Source organism: Myotis brandtii, unplaced genomic scaffold (assembly GCF_000412655.1).
Source record: "Myotis brandtii unplaced genomic scaffold, ASM41265v1 scaffold318, whole genome shotgun sequence".
In the NCBI taxonomy this organism is placed as follows: domain Eukaryota; kingdom Metazoa; phylum Chordata; class Mammalia; order Chiroptera; family Vespertilionidae; genus Myotis; species Myotis brandtii.
The window spans coordinates 318,902-335,250 of NW_005362190.1; the positions used below are offsets into that span (position 1 = coordinate 318,902).

The 16,349-nt window shown below is 36.9% G+C and overlaps 1 long non-coding RNA gene across 1 annotated transcript; it reads left to right on the forward strand.

Moving 5' to 3' along the window:
• The first annotated feature begins 3,899 nt into the window (after nucleotides 1–3,899).
• LOC106726801 lies at nucleotides 3,900–12,310 on the forward strand. Its single transcript, XR_001362907.1, has 5 exons — nucleotides 3,900–3,967; nucleotides 4,487–4,547; nucleotides 7,991–8,300; nucleotides 8,687–8,854; nucleotides 11,974–12,310. It is a non-coding gene; the product is annotated as an uncharacterized LOC106726801 (long non-coding RNA).
• Nucleotides 12,311–16,349: the final 4,039 nt, after the last annotated feature.

Here is a 16,349-nt window from a genome sequence, read left to right on the forward strand (position 1 = left end):
CAAGATTCACAAGGGAATCAAATCCTGGAGAGTTGAAAGGTAGGGATAAAAATCAGTGTAAGAGCAGAAAGAATATAGATGCAGCGTGAGCAATTTGGAAGTATGAAAAGCAGACAGATGTCCTGAAATCATCTAGAAAGTTCAGAATTTGATGTCTTTAAAAAGACTGATGTGAGTACATCAGCTTGATTATAGGTTCAGGCTTGAGTGGGATAATAATTACAGTAAAACAAAAACTTCTTTTAGATGCTTCTCTATGTTATGCCCAGATTTCAAGATCCCCAATAGACCAACAGGGAGCCAGCCATGTCCGATGCAAAAGCAGAGAGTCTTTATTATCAAACCCGGGTTTGGCTCCCAGCCTCCACCGATGCAGAGGCGAGACTAGAGAGACAGCACCTGGGAAAAAAGGGGTTTTTAATAGGGGGGTGGAGTGAGGGGAGGAGAGATGACTGTGGGCCCTGCCAATTGGCCAGGTGCAAGTCGGGTCTTGTTACACAGGATGTGGTCATATTTATGGCGCGCACGTCCCTTGATTGTCATTGGTTAGTTTAAAGAAATCCTGGGCGTGGCTAGCAGAGGCTTGGGCTTCCGGGAAGAAGGTGCTTTCCTGAGCACATGGCTGCTGCCCCAACATGAAGGATACGGGGCAAGATGGAGGGCATAGCCCTCGCCCTTTCACTCTAAGTGTTGAGCACCAGGAAGAAAAGGTGGCATTTATATCTGCATTTCCACCAAAATGCTTCTCTCTTTCTTAGTTATGTTATGACTATGATTTCTGATTTACTTAAAAGTGAAATTGCCAGTTTGGCTCAGTGATCAGAGCATGGGCCCCACAGACTGAAGGGTCCCAGGTTTGATTCCTGTCAAGGACGCTTCTTGGATTCCAGGCTTGATCCTTGACCCTGGTTAGGGATCCTGCCAGGAGGCAACCAATCGATGTGTCTCTCACATTGATGTTTTTTCTCTCTCTGAAGCATGGTAAATGGGATAGAGTTTGTTATGCAGATTTAAGTCACTTTCTCTGTTGATAAGATTCTCTTATGATTTAGTCATCTTTTTCCTTCTGGCAGAGAGAGAGAGAGAGAGAAAGAGAGAGAGAGAGAGAGAGAGAGAGAGAGAGAGAGACCCTTACATGCAGGAATTTTCTTTATGAATGTATGGCTCCTTGCAAAGGGTGCCCTCTATTGTTTTTAGAGCTTTTATATCTGCAATTTGTCAAAATAATCCTTATCCAGAAAAGCACATTCTGGGGCTGCATATTCTGCTACTCTTCACTTTCTTCCCATTTCTCAAAAACATTGAAGGCCATATCTAAACCAGATTCTAAAAAATCTTCCTGCCTAACATTTTAAACTCTCAGTTTTTCTCCAGAATTAATTTTTATATGTTGTCTTTAAATCAACTGTCTAACTGTCACTTACCATTCAGCTTCTCAACTCAGAAAGTTGAAAGAGGCCTCAGGCTCATCCTATTAGAGTTAAGCTACAGTGCTCTCCTAAGTAATTTTTGAAAATATATCTTATTTAGTTTCACATGTTTTCCTGCTAAAGGTGCCTCAATTTACAGAGCTAAGGTTTCTAGCAGATCTCATTTTCAAGCTGAACTATCCTGTGTGTTCTGGTTGTCTCTGGTCTTTTAGCAACTGGTCATTATTCTCAGTTTTGATAAAGAAAAACTAGTCTTTGAATATGACTCTTAAACATGTTTTAAACTTGGCAGTATCTAAGTTACAATGTCTTATGCTATGTCATCTATGTTTGAATGTTTAAGTGTTTCTTTGTAGTGCTAATATCAATTTAAATTTAACTTGCTTTAAATAATGCTCAAAAATTGGAGTTGTACTTTTGCATAACATGATTTTTTTTTCATTTTGAAATTAAATTTTAAAATTATTATTGATTGCATATTGTGCAGAAGACACAGCATAAAATCCTATTGAAATCCTGTATGACTCTTCTAATCTCTTTGAACACACTGGTTTTTATCTTTTCTCAATTCCCACAGACTGCTTTTCACATAAAATCCTATTTTCTATGTTTTATGGTTCAAAATTATAGCTATAACTATGCTAAGAAAATCTGGCATTGTTAACATAAACATATGCTTTTATTAGAAACAGAAAATGTATGTTTTGGTTCCTTAGTAACATAAATGGTTGTCAAATGTGAAAAAAAAAGTGCACATTTCCAAAATGCATATGATTTCTGATTTACTTAAAAGTGAAATTGCCAGTTTGGCTCAGTGATCAGAGCATGGGCCCCACAGACTGAAGGGTCCCAGGTTTGATTCCTGTCAAGGACGCTTCCTGGATTCCAGGCTTGATCCTTGACCCTGGTTAGGGCTCCTGGCAGGAGGCAACCAATGGATGTGTCTCTCACATTGATGTTTTTTCTCTCTCTGACTCTCCCCTCCCTTCCACTCTCTCTAACAATCAATGGGAGAAAATATATCCTTGGGTGAGGATTAACAAAACAAAACAAAACAAAAAATTGCAAAAAACAAAAAGCTAAGTCATAATGTATTTAGTACTTAAAATAAGAAAACTGTTCCCCAGTAGCTTCTTTTAGAACTCCTAAACACATTTGTCTAAATTTTCACACCCTGCCTCTTCAGTACACAGCACAAGTGGACTAATAGCGAGCTATTCAAAATAATCCTTATCCAGAAAAGCACATTCTGGGGCTGCATATTCTGCTACTCTTCACTTTCTTCCCATTTCTCAAAAACATTGAAGGCCATATCTAAACCAGATTCTAAAAAATCTTCCTGCCTAACATTTTAAAGTCTCAGTTTTTCTCCAGCATTAATTTTTATATGTTGTCTTTAAATCAACTTTCTAACTGTCACTTACCATTCAGCTTCTCAACTCAGAAAGTTGAAAGAGGCCTCAGGCTCATCCTATTAGAGTTAAGCTACAGTGCTCTCCTAAGTAATTTTTGAAAATATATCTTATTTAGTTTCACATGTTTTCCTGCTAAAGGTGCCTCAATTTACAGAGCTAAGGTTACTATCACCTTACCTCATCCCAAAGATTTGGCTCTCATCTTAAAAGCTGCAATAAATTCTCACATTTCCACACATAGCTTATCATCAGTTTGCTGAATCAGCATTCTGGGCTATGCCAACTATATTTCCAGAAATATGCATTTCAAAAGCAGTATTTCCAGATATGCTGAATCAGCATGCTGAAGGACAGGCAATACAGAGATGCTCTAACTGTTGTGTCTGAGCCCGAGTCTATCAGCAGAGATGAGTATTCAACCTGTAAACAAAACTTGCAGGTAGCAAGAATCTTTTAACCTAATACTGGTTGCATGTACGTAAGTATTGCATTTGTAGTTTTTTTGTTTGTTTGTTTGTTCTTTTTATTAGAGAAATTCTTATTACCTGTCTATAAAAGACAGGCAAAGACAGGCTATAAAACCACGAAATGGTTTTCATAATTCTCCAAATTTGATGCATTAATGTGATTGTAAGACTTCACAAAGTGATCTATGCTATTTTGTCCTATTTAACTCAACTTATATCTGTTATACTACCATATCATTAAAATATATTTGTTTGATTTGTCATGTCAACTTCAGAAATACAAGGCTATTGATTGGTAAGGCAACCACTTATAGGAACTCAAAGAGCTGATGATCATTCATGCTTATCTAGACTTATGGTTATAAAGAAATTAATATTTAGATGGTGATAGCTAACAGTTTTGGAGTTGTTTGTGAGCTGTATCGATTCCTGGCTGCTGTCACTATAAAATAGCAAGTTGAAAGGCTTGATCATCAGATGTCCATCTTATCCTGGTTCAATCCCCATCACCAAAATATAAACACAAAAACACATTTACTAATTCATAATGGCTCAAAGAGTTTGCATTAGTATGTTGTTTCCATTACAGGATCGCTTCAAAATGTCCAATTAATTATGTTTGAAGATCTTCAAGAATCTTCAAAACAAGCATATGGTATACAATTTTTAAATTTTCTGGGCCAATAAAAGAATCTTATATTGATTTAAATAAGATCATACATTAAATGAGAAATGGAAATCTTACTTTGAATTGGTGCTGGTTAGAAGATAGGTTGATTTATTAAAGACCTAAATAATTTGTACTTATATATTAATTTTCCATAATTAATTCTATACCTCAACAAAATAATTTATTCATCTAATGGAATTTTATAATCATTCACAAAGATATGGAGACGTAAGTCCCATAAATGCAAAGGGTCTATTAAAGTCACACCAATCCATTGTTTTTTTTGCTAAATGTTCAAGCTCTATTTGTTAGATATTAATATTTATATCAAGTCTATTTGACTCTGCTGTTCACTCTAGTTCCATTCCTCAGATGAATAGAAAACGATTTCTCAGAGATAATTTTGGCAATTATCCTCCTTCTACATGTATTTATAATTTATTAAAGCACCCCCATTCCATTCCAACCTCACCTTATTTGATGGTGTTGGGTCCTTCCATATAGATTTCTTGCTAAAAAAGGCAGTGGGCTAAACGGCAGTTACAGAAACACTGCCATGTTGAAGGTCAGTATATTTAAGCATATCTAAATCTGTATCCAAAGAATTTCACGGTATTTAAATAAATCTGTGATTTTCAGTCTTCTTTTAACAGTTTGTCAAATCAAATCTTATGAATGCCAACATATTAAGTAGATAAAACTGTAATAATGGAAGACTGAAGGGGAGAAAGAGGCCTGAATGCTTGATGTTCCCGGCCACTAATCACCTGGGTCTTGAGGCACTTATACCAAGTCCTGGGCTAACTCAGCACAGTAATTGTGAGACACTAAAATAGAGAATCCCTGAAGTCTCTTTTAGTTCCAGCACTTCAATTGCAATTATTAGACTTTTTTTTGTAATTTCTTATTTAATCTAAATTGTATATTAAATTTTTATTGTTTAAAATGTGGCTAAAATACATTTAGCATAAAACATCATGACATTTTTGCTTCCTCTTTAGACTTGAAGATACTTTTCTGTTTTCTTCTTTTTATGTTATTTTTTCCATCACCATTTATTCCCTCTATACCCTCTTCCACCTCCACCTACCCCTCCCCACCACAGTCACCACTGTTGTTCATGTCCATGAGTTCTTTTTTTTACTTCTTTGCTCAATCCCTATACGACCCCAACAAACCCATCCCACCCCCACTCCCCCTCCACACACACCAGAGCTGTCTGCCTGCTCTCTATGAGTCTGTCTCTATTTTGCTTGGTAGTTTAGTTTGTTCATTAAATTCCACATATGAACGAAATCATATGGTACTTGTTTTTCTCTAACTGGTTTATTCCACTTAGCATAATGTTCTCCAAGTCCATCCATGCAGTTGCAAAGGGTTACATTTTCTTCCTTTTTATGGCCAAGGAGTATTCCATTATAAAAAAATACCATAGCTATTTTATCCACTCATGGGCACTTGGGCAGCTTCCAAATCTTGGCTATTTTAAACAATGCTGCAATGAACATAGGGGTACATATAGTCTTTTAAATTAGTGTTTTGGATTCCTTAAGATACATTCCCAGAAGTGGAATTGCTAGATCATGAGGCAGTTCCATTTTAAATTATTTGAGGAAACTCCAGACTGTTTTCCACAGTGGCTGCACTAATCTACGTCCCAACCAACAGTGCACGAGGGTTCCCTTTCTTCACATCTTCACTAGCACTTGTTGGTGTGAGGTTTTCTTTTATAAGGTAGTTTTTTTAAAAAAACTTTTTAGATTTAGGCCTATGCTTCATCCCAATTAACAGTTCTAGATCTTTATCTTTATTGAACAAAATAAAAGTGAAGAAATGGTTTCCTAAGCATCAGTACAATAAGTGAAGGGAACACAGTAATATTATTAGAATCTGCTTCTTTTTTTAAAAAAAATATTACCTGTGTTTTCTTAACATGAAAGAGAAAAAAAAAGAAGCTCTAAAACAAAAACACTTTTATTGTGTACGTTTAACTGATACAAATTTGACTTGGTCTACTACTTCGTAATTAATGAAAAAATGAGAAACCCTACATAATGCACTAAGGCAAGAATTACAGTCTTTTTCTGTAAAGGGTCAGATAGATGCCTTTCAGGTCATAAGGTCTCTATCACAACTACCCAGCCCTGCCATTGTAGCACAAAAGCAGCCATAGACAACACATAAATGATAGGCAATATTCTGCTGCAATACAATTAAAAAATAAAGTGATCATTGAGTTTGGAAAGTGGGCTGTAGCTACATTTGGCAATTTTTGCTCTAAGCGAAAAGAAAAGCAGCTACCATTTTTTGTGCATCTACTATACAACAGGTGCTGCATTCCAGAATATAAAATTAATGTGAATATTTAAACATTAAAAAAAACTTTTTTTCATTTCTGACAGTCAATCCTTTGGCTAGCTTATCATATCGATTAGACTGGTAGCTGATGTGTGATTTGAAATGTTACAAGTTTGAAGGGGGCAATTCTGAAGGAGGCCCTGAGCATCACAACACAGCACCCACAACAGGGAAAGTACAGAACAAATCTGTCCTTAGTGGAGTCAACAAAGAAGAACTTCAAGAAATGGAATACAGGATAAATGCAATCTGGAAAATGAAACATTCTGAATTGCCAAAATTTTATTTAAAAGTTGTAATATGACTTCAACCACTTTTTCTACTTATAGTAATTGAATTTCAGCTTACTACCAGCCCTGCCTTATTTACCCATAGGTACACTTATTGGTAGTTTTTAAAAGCCTTAACAGCAAATGCTCTAACTTTTATGTTTATGGAAGGAATACTTGTAGTTGAATCCAGAAACTTTGCTTTATAAATTCAGTTTTTGCAAAGCTTCCTGTTCAAGTCTTATCCTTTCTGTTTTTGCATTCTTGCCCTGTATAATGAAACGCCATGCACCTTGCAGTGTCATCAAATGACATGTAAAATATTTTCAATCCTTCAGAGAAAAAGTTAAATGATTTCACATTTCTGAAATAACAGCACTTTGTATCATAAATTGTCCAAAGCAATGACATTTTTTGGTAATAGTCTAGTTTATGTCCAACCCCATTTAAAGAAAAGTGGATATTTATAACATAGTGTGAAAAATACAGCCTAAACATTAGTTTAGCATCATAGATCTGTGTAATCTCTAGAAATTTAATCTGAAGAATGTCAAAAGCCATGGGGATATAATTTTAAAGATTCTAAAGTTTAAAACCAGAAAAAAGTGAAAACGAACAATATCCTATAAAATCTAAAAGTGAGACAAACAAACCCGTGAATGGATGATCAGCGAAAGGGCACCAAATGCTTGAGAATTCTGAAGTACGCGGGGCCCGAAGCATTGCTCCTCCTTTGCATGTGTTTATGGCATCTTTCTTTTTTCAGTAGAGGAGCGGAACGCACTGGAATATGGGATTTCTAACTTGAAAACAATCACGAGTCAAAATAGAAAAATAACACCTCACCACACTGCCTAAAACATTAAACCTCCATTTCTCTCTGTCATTCTCTCACCTGCACACTCTATACTTTCCTTATTCCTTTTTTTTTTTGTCCATAGCACTTTGTAATTTTATCATATACTTATGGATTTATGTTTGGTTTTCTAGCTGCTTTTACTAAAATGTATGTTCCATGGGCATTGCTTTTTCTAGTTTTGGATTTTACTGATTTCCCTCTTTATGTTTCCAGCACAAATGTGTGAGATACTGAGCTCTGACGACGTAATTTATAAAAACTCTTCCTTCTTACATTCTAGGCGCAGTGATGGCGAACCTATGACACGTGTGTCAGAGGTGACACGTGAACTCATTTTTTTTGGTTGATTTTTCTTTGTTAAATGGCATTTAAATATATAAAATAAATATCAAAAATATAAATCTTTGTTTTACTATGGTTGCAAATATCAAAAAATTTCTATATGTGACACGGCACCAGAGTTAAGTTAGGGATTTTCAAAATGCTGACAAGCCGAGCTCAAAAGGTTCACCATCACTGCAGGGGAAGGCTTCCCAACTTCAGCACGGTCCACATCCGGGGCTGCTGGTCTGTACTTGCAGGATGTGTAGCAGCACCGCTGGCCTCTACCCACCAGATGCCAGCCCGCCCACTCTCAGTGGTGACCACCAAAAATGTCTCCAGAGGTTGCCAAATGTGCCCTGGGGAGCAAACAGGGCTATAGAGGATTTAGTCAAAACAATTTAGTTGACAATGATTAAGAACTTCTCTATACCTGAATTCTGAAGCAGTTAAGAGCAAAAAAAGGATCAGAGGAAAGATCACACAGAGACAAATACACTCACATCCACAGGTAAGTGGGCTTGCTACTCCTTGATCCAAGATTAAGCAGGTTTAACCGCTCTGACACAAGTAGTCCTGGAAGCACAGACCTCCATCCCAGGGGCCAACCCGCGCTGCCCTGAGTTCCACATGGGAGATTGCGTGGCCACTGGAGTAGATGAGAACACACCTTCTCCGCAGGTTGGCAGATACAAAAAAAAGATAAAGGCAGGTTCTCACAGGCTCGGTCTCTCCAGCCTCAGGAAGGAATAGAGTGCAAGATGCAAGGGTTTACTCCATGTGCTGCACAGTCTTTCTGTTCCCTTCAGTTCCACTCTCTACCCCCTTCCAACCCATTCTGTGTCCCATATGACTGATGTCTATGGGATGTGTCAACTGAGCTTTTCTGTTCTCCAGATTTTGGTTGAGTTCACCCAGAGAGAGGCCCCAGCAAGACAGTGGAGGACAGGGAAACACCATGGCATTTGTTCCTCCAGCTACGTCTCAGCTGGCTCGTATTCCTCCACACACAGCCGTTGGGCAGCCTTCCTCTGTGCCAGAGAGACAGTTCTCTGGGTTCTCCTGGTAAAGTTCCCTCCAATTGGACCTTCAGACCATGACTTAGTGTAGTTTCCTTGTTGTTGTTAGTGCTGGGGTGTTTTGATAACTTTTTTTTTTTGAGAGAGAGAGAGAGGAACATTGATGTGAGGAGCAGAAACACCAATCGGTTGCCTTCATTACATGCCCTGACTGGGGATTGAACTCCCAACTTGTATATATGCCCTGACCAGGAATCAAACCCGCAACCTTTTGGTGCACTGGATAATGCCCCCACCAACGGAGCCACTGAGCAGCTAGGGCATGTTTTAATATTTTTGTTGGTTTTGCTTTACCACACCAACCCCTTCTTTAAGCTCCATTTACTTGCACCCACCTTTTGTTAAATCTTTAATTTTAAAAGGATTTCAAAAGTACAGGTAATTTTAAAGCTTGATATGAGAAATCTTATGATCTTTCATCTAAGTTCACCAATTTGTCATCTTACTATATTTGTTTTATCATATTCATACTACATATAAATATATATTTATAAAATTAATTTTTATAAACCATTTACCATAATACTTTAATGTGTCTTCTTTCTAACAAACATAGTCTCTTACCTAACTATATGAAATTTAGGAAATTTAGCATTGAAACAGTGGTCTATAGTTCATATTAATTTTATTTTTCAATTATTCTAATAATGTCTTTTTTATGTTTGAACATCTATATATATAAAGAGGTAATATGCAAATTGTCCAGGATGCTGTAATGTCACAACTGCTCAGGAGGAGGCTGCATGTGCAGGTGGGAGGAAGGGGAATGCCTGCATGGTGAGGCAAGCCACGGATGGCACAGGCCCGGAGAGAAGAGGGCCTGCCAGGTGCCGCTCACCGGCAGTCCCGCCTCTATGCCTGAGCTGCAGAGGAAACACCTTTTCTGACCACTCATTGGCTAAGCTCTCGGTATGCCACTCACAGTGTTCTTGGTAATGTGGGTAATAAGAATCCAAGAAGGTGATCTAAGGTTTTTCCACCTCACTCCTGGAGGAAAAAACAAAGGTCCGCTGTTGGAGGGGCAAGGAAATGTCATATCCTGCTCTAGCCAGTTTTGTTCAGTGGATAGAGCCTTGGCCTGTGGACCACAGGGTCCAAGTTTGATTCTGACCAAGGACATGTACCTAGGTTGCAGGCTCCTCCCCGGCCAGGGCCAAGGTCAGGGCTCATGCAAGAGGCAACCAATCAAAGTGTCCCTCTCACATTGATGTTTCTCTCTGTCTTTCCCTATCTCCTCTACACTCTCTAAAAATCAATGGAAAAATATCCTCAGATGAGGATAAAAAAAAAGAAAGAAAGAAAGAAATGTCATATCCTATGAAAGAGACATCTTGAAAATGCCTAAAGAAAGTTGTCATTTTTTCGTGGTGAAGGGACTGGAGTTCGTGTTGATGAAAACACCTTGGCAGCTGCGGCGGCCGGCAGTGACAGCAGCAGCGGGGTGATGGGGGCGGTGCTTTCCCCTGATCAGCCTGCTCCCAACAAGGACAGTAGGACATCCCCTGTGGGCTCCAGGAACTGTGAGAGGGGGCAGGCTTCACTGAGGGGACCCACCCACCCCTGCCTAGTGCATAAATTTTTATGCACCAGGCCTCTAGTTTTTATAATAAGACTGTGGGGAAAATAGCACAGGTTTGAAAGTGGAGGCTAAAAGACTGGAACATATTTTATTTTGGTTTGTAATGGTAGAAAGTTCATTTATATCATTGTAGTTGAGTAACTCACCTCTATTGTGAAAGGTTAGCAAAAAGGACTTAGCTAAAAGGTCTCTAGGCCAGATTCCCAGCTGCCCAAAAGTGTTTTTCAGAGTGAGCTGCTTCTGCTCAGACCCCTCTGAGGCACACATCCCTGACTGGGGCAGGGGTGTTCTTGGCAGCAGTTGTTTTACTCTAGGACCGGCTCTATTGCAGAATAACGTATTGGATTTATTGTTATGTCTCAAACCCACTTGTGAATGTGCTGTTTGCTCATGGGACCATGAATAATATATTCATATAAAAGTGAGGAATAAATGTCCCCAGTAGTCCTTATATTATTCATATTTTCTTTTTGAGCTGCACACTTAGTGTCTCACAAAAGAGTGTCCTCATTCATTCAGTTTTCATTAAGTTTCTGCTCCATGCAGAACCATGTGTGTCTTAAATGTGATTAGAATGGGCAAGAGGAAGAATGAAAGAAATAGAAAAATAACCCTAAGAGTTCTAAACTTAAAAAGTATAAGGGTTTTCATTTTTCCTCTGAAAAGTTAAGAATGAATATAACTTGAATTTAAAAATTCAAAATGTTTTATTGGACAAATACCTGCGCAGACTTCTGCTATTTCAAAAGCCTTGCTTGATGGCAGACATCAAAAACTAATCATGGAACATTTCTCCTGATTCCAATCGTGATCTCAGAAGCTTTCACAATACAATAAACTAAGAAATTATTATCAACTGATCAAAGCAGACATCCAGAATAAAACAATTCTGCCATCTCTGATGTAGATTCGAATAAGCAGTGCATTGTGAAAATCATTTCAAGGCTCCAGGTATGAATGAGATACAAAACACCAGCCAGATCAGCCTGTACACTGTTCAGAAAGAATCACCCAAAGCAGGATTAGACCAGCAACTTCAGAAAGTAAGAACAAAAGCCTTTTTTACTCATGTACCAGACAGCTTTCATCTCTCATGTTTAGGGACAATCTGTTACCAGATTGCTTTTACACTTGGGCACTGAAGCAGGATCTGGAAAGGTACATTCATTAGCCTTTAAAGAACATGATAATACTGTTACCAGATTGCTTTTACACTTGGGCACTGAGAAAGGTACATTCATTAGCCTTTAAAGAACATGATAATGACCCAGCCTTACTCACCAGACTTACTACACAGTGGGTAGAAGAGAGTCCCCAAGTAATATGCAAAATGACCCAGTCAAAACAGAGATGTAAATAAAATCAGAACTTTAAGCCATTCAGCTGAAACCAGCAAAAGTCACTAAGAGGAAGCAGAGTCCCTAACAGTAATATCTGAGTCATGGTGAAGAATTTTAACTACCAATAAGTTTAATGTGAAAGCAAATAAAGTTTGTTTGTTTGTTTTTCCCCATTTTCCTATGTAGGCAGATGTCACCAGATCAGAGGCTGATTAACATTCCAGCACTGACTAATCAACAGAGACAAACTCAAGGGATCGCGGATTTCCCCACGGCGTAGCATGATTCCATAAGGCTTATGTGGGTGAACAGAAGGAGAACGTTTTTATAGGCTTTGCCTCAGGACACTCAAACGAAAATCACATTTCACTGTAGTAATTGCATTTGCAACACAGAAAACAAAAGAAAAGTATGTGACAGGTTGCACATGAAGCAATCTTGCTACCTATAATGTTCTTGTCCTCAAGGTAAATCTAACTAGTCATGCAAATTTCTCACTTCTCACTTGGAAACACACACACACACACACACACACACACACACAACCTACTAATATATATATTTAAAGGCCCTGAATTAAAAATAAAAATGACAGAAATAAGAAGGAAAAATTTTTGAAGCAACAGCATTAGTCACATTCCCAGTGAAAAATGCTATAACTCTGATAATAGAATAGTATGTAGGCTATTGAATCAGGGCCTTTCCTCCTCAGTAAAAGAAAGTTTACAGTTGTGAGTATATGAAACAGAGTTTATTCTTGTATTATTATTTATTGTTGTATTATTTTCTATACAAACAACTGTAAACCCACTTTTTCCCCACCCTGCATAGCAAGATACAAGGCTTATACAAGACTGCCCATGAGTACTAGCAATGTGGGGGAGGGAGGACATCTATATAATTTTAATTTACGATTTAAGTTTCTTAACTCCTACTCCTCTTCCTCCTTCTTGTTCAATTGCTCATTTGGTATATAAATTTCAAAAGTATAATTTGTGTTAGGACTTAGTGGGTCAGTTTGGAATAATGGGTTTAGTCGATTGGCTCTAGGGTCAGACTGCCGAGAGCACAGGTTGGCACACTTTTTCTGTAAAGGACCAAACTGTAAACATTTCAGACTTTTCAGGCCTTAAGGACTCTATTGTAACTACTCAACTCTGTCGGGTCATTTATTTTTGTAAATAAAAAGGTGTGGCTGTGTTCCAACAAATCTTTACTTATAGACACTAAAAATTACATTTCACGTAATTTTCTCATATCACAAAGTATTATTCTTCTTTTGATTTTTCTCACTCATTTAAAAATGTAAAAACAATTCTTAGCTCATAGCTCATACAAAAACCAGTGGCAGGCCAGCTTTGGCTGACAGCTGTAGTGATCATCCTCCATCCTAGAGATAAACACTATACCATCACCTGCCACTTGTGTGACCTTAGCCAAGCTACCTAACCTTTCGGTTTCCACAACCTATAAAGAGGGTCAATAAAACAATTCATGTTAGCTTGCTCTTGGGTTGTCTTAAAGATTCAAGATGTTAATACACACAAAGTACTAAATATTGCCTTCCATATAGAGAGCAGTTAATAAATGCTGCTACTTTTACTGCTAAAGTTACATGGTAACTTATGTTTATGTACTTTATTCTACTTGCCCCTATTAGTAATTTATGAGAAAAATCTCATTATAACTTACTTCAAATTGAATTACATGAGCTTGTCTGGAAATTTAAAAAGAATTGATGAATGATATTTTAATTATTTTGATTAATTTAGGACAGCTTTCATGGAAAAGAGAAGAAAATATGTAAAAGGGCTAGATAGACAAAAGAAAAAAGAGTTAACATAGATATCTAATGTGTCATGATTGGTATTAAGTAACTTTTTGTGTACACACACACATTTATATAATTTATTATCTTTGTCATATACTCTCTCTCTTTTGAAATAAAGATTCAGATAGTAAATAGCTTGACAAATATCACACTGTTAAGATAGTGATTGGCAAATTAACACAAAAAGGTGTTTAACTTCAGAGACGTAATTCTTTTAGATACTATTATGTGTTTGCTTATAGAAGTTAAAACTTGTCATCAAATTTTATTTATTTACATATTTCTTAAGAAAAACATTATACATAACATTATACATGACCAATCTTGTTATATCTCTACTTTCTGCATCCCACCCTAGATTGGTTTATTAACTTTTAAAATAAACAATTCTTATTCATTTAATAATGCATTAGAACTAGAAGTACAAGAAAAAATAAAAATGTTAAAAATAACAAAGCATCACAAAAATCCCAACAAAATTATTTTTGCTATTCCTTTATCAAGCTTTATGTATGTGAATTCAAGTTTGTTGACATTTTTTCATATAAATTTCTTACTTATATAGACATAATAATCTTTGTATTTTATGAATACAATACGTATATTCTGATTAACTAGTCCTCAATATTAAACATTGCATTTTATATTTGTTAAGTTTATATTTGTTAAAGTATTTTTAGTTCCATTTTATGCAAAATGTGCATCGCATGCATATACAGAGATGCTTTTGATGCACAAAAGTTTTATTTGTGTGTTTAATACCCAAACAATTAATCATTATTCTTTAACTCTCCCCTCATCATTTCTATGCTTTGAGATAATCCCATTTCCAGTTATGCAACTCATTGAATTTACTTGTGGAAGAGATCCAGAAATTGAGTTCTGATATTAAAATAATCAAATGCAATATAGAAATGTGAGGAATAAGGTAAGAAAATCTCCAATACAGGTATATTAATATCCTGCTAACTTCAAGGCATTTTGTTAGATCATTGGAAACATAAAAAAGAAACATCCTCATTACTCGTGACATTTATAAAATCATTTAGGACCATATTCTATTTCTCTTTTAATGTGGTCACTGCCAAGCTTTATTTAGTGACAGAATAAAAATTCAGATGCATTTTAGTAAATGGAACGTTCCATCTAATCAAATCAATTCTTTAAGAGTCTCAGTGGCTCTCCTGGAGTTTTATTGACTAAAGTTTGTCACTTCTTTCCATGCACTACATCAGCAACGCCATTCATTAGATGTCACCAAATATGTCATGTCCTTGAATGTCCATCTGTGCTTTCTTAATTAGGAAATTGAGGGAACAAGATATAAAACTATTTACTTAACAATAAAAGATTTTTTCTAGCCGAAACCGGTTTGGCTCAGTGGATAGAGCGTCGGCCTGTGGACTGAAAGGTCCCGGGTTCGATTCCGGTCAAGGGCATGTACGTTGGTTGCGGGCACACCCCCAGTAGGAGATGTGCAGGAGGCAGCTGGTCGATGTTTCTCTCTCATCGATGTTTCTAACTCTCTATCCCTCTCCCTTCCTCTCTGTAAAAAATCAATAAAATATATTTAAAAAAAAAAGATTTTTTCTATTAAATATAAGTTTTGACTCAAATAGCAAGTATAATTGCCAAATTATTAATATTTAGTATTCCCCTAAAACTGGCAATTAATGTTCAATTTTAATAACTTGCCAATTTCTCTATAAAACTATTTTCTGAAATTTTTATTTCATCTTCTAAAAAACAAAACAAAATATGAAGATAATATAAGGCTCTGTTTTCTACAGTTCTCTTTTACTACACCTCATGCTACTTTCGTATACTATACTTATTCAACAAGTTACTTTTAATCTTATATATGGATAAAAAAGAGTCTGCATCAGTTACTTAAATATATCTATTAATTATTTTAGAAAGCTACCAGGAGGTTTTAAGTTTTAAAGAGTAAACTTCTTCTCTGAACATTTTAATCTGCATAAGAAATAGAATCAAACTTAAACAGTGATAATCAAACAAGTTTATCACAGATTTTAAAGATAATTTTATCACAGGATGGACTAAGGGAACAACACAGAAGACTCAAGCAGTTTGCCTCTTATAATCTTAACTAGAGGCCCAGTGTATGAAAATTCGTGCACTGGAGGTGGTCCCTCAGCCCGGCCTGCACCCTCTTGCAGTTCGTCCAGGAGCCCTTGGGGGATGTCTGTCAGTTGGACATCCTTAGTGCTGCCATGGAGGTGGGAGAGGCTCACGCCACTGCTGCTGCATTTGCCAGCCGTGAGCCTGGCTGTGGGAGCACACTGACCACCAGGGGGCAGCTCCTGCATTGAACGTCTGTCCCCTTGGTGGTCATTGCGAGTCATAGCGACCAGTCGTTCTGCCATTCTGTCGCTTTGCATATTAGCCTTTTATTATATAGGATGGAGAAGAATTAACTTTTTTTGCATTACCAACATATCTCAAAATATACAAAAATACCTTTTAACTCTCAAATGTGCCTTTTAAGTCAGAATTAATTTTCAGAATTTCCTTCCTGATGCAGAAATATCACAAGGGAGGTGGGAAGGTTTGTCTCATGGCTAGAAAATTGTAACTAATGACCCAAATCAAGATACATCCTAATAGACTGCAGCAAAGACACCAAAACTCAGTCTCTTCACACACATTTGGTGAAGCACAGTGCACGTTCAGTCAGTGTGTGAATTTATACAGGTTATGTCATTAATGT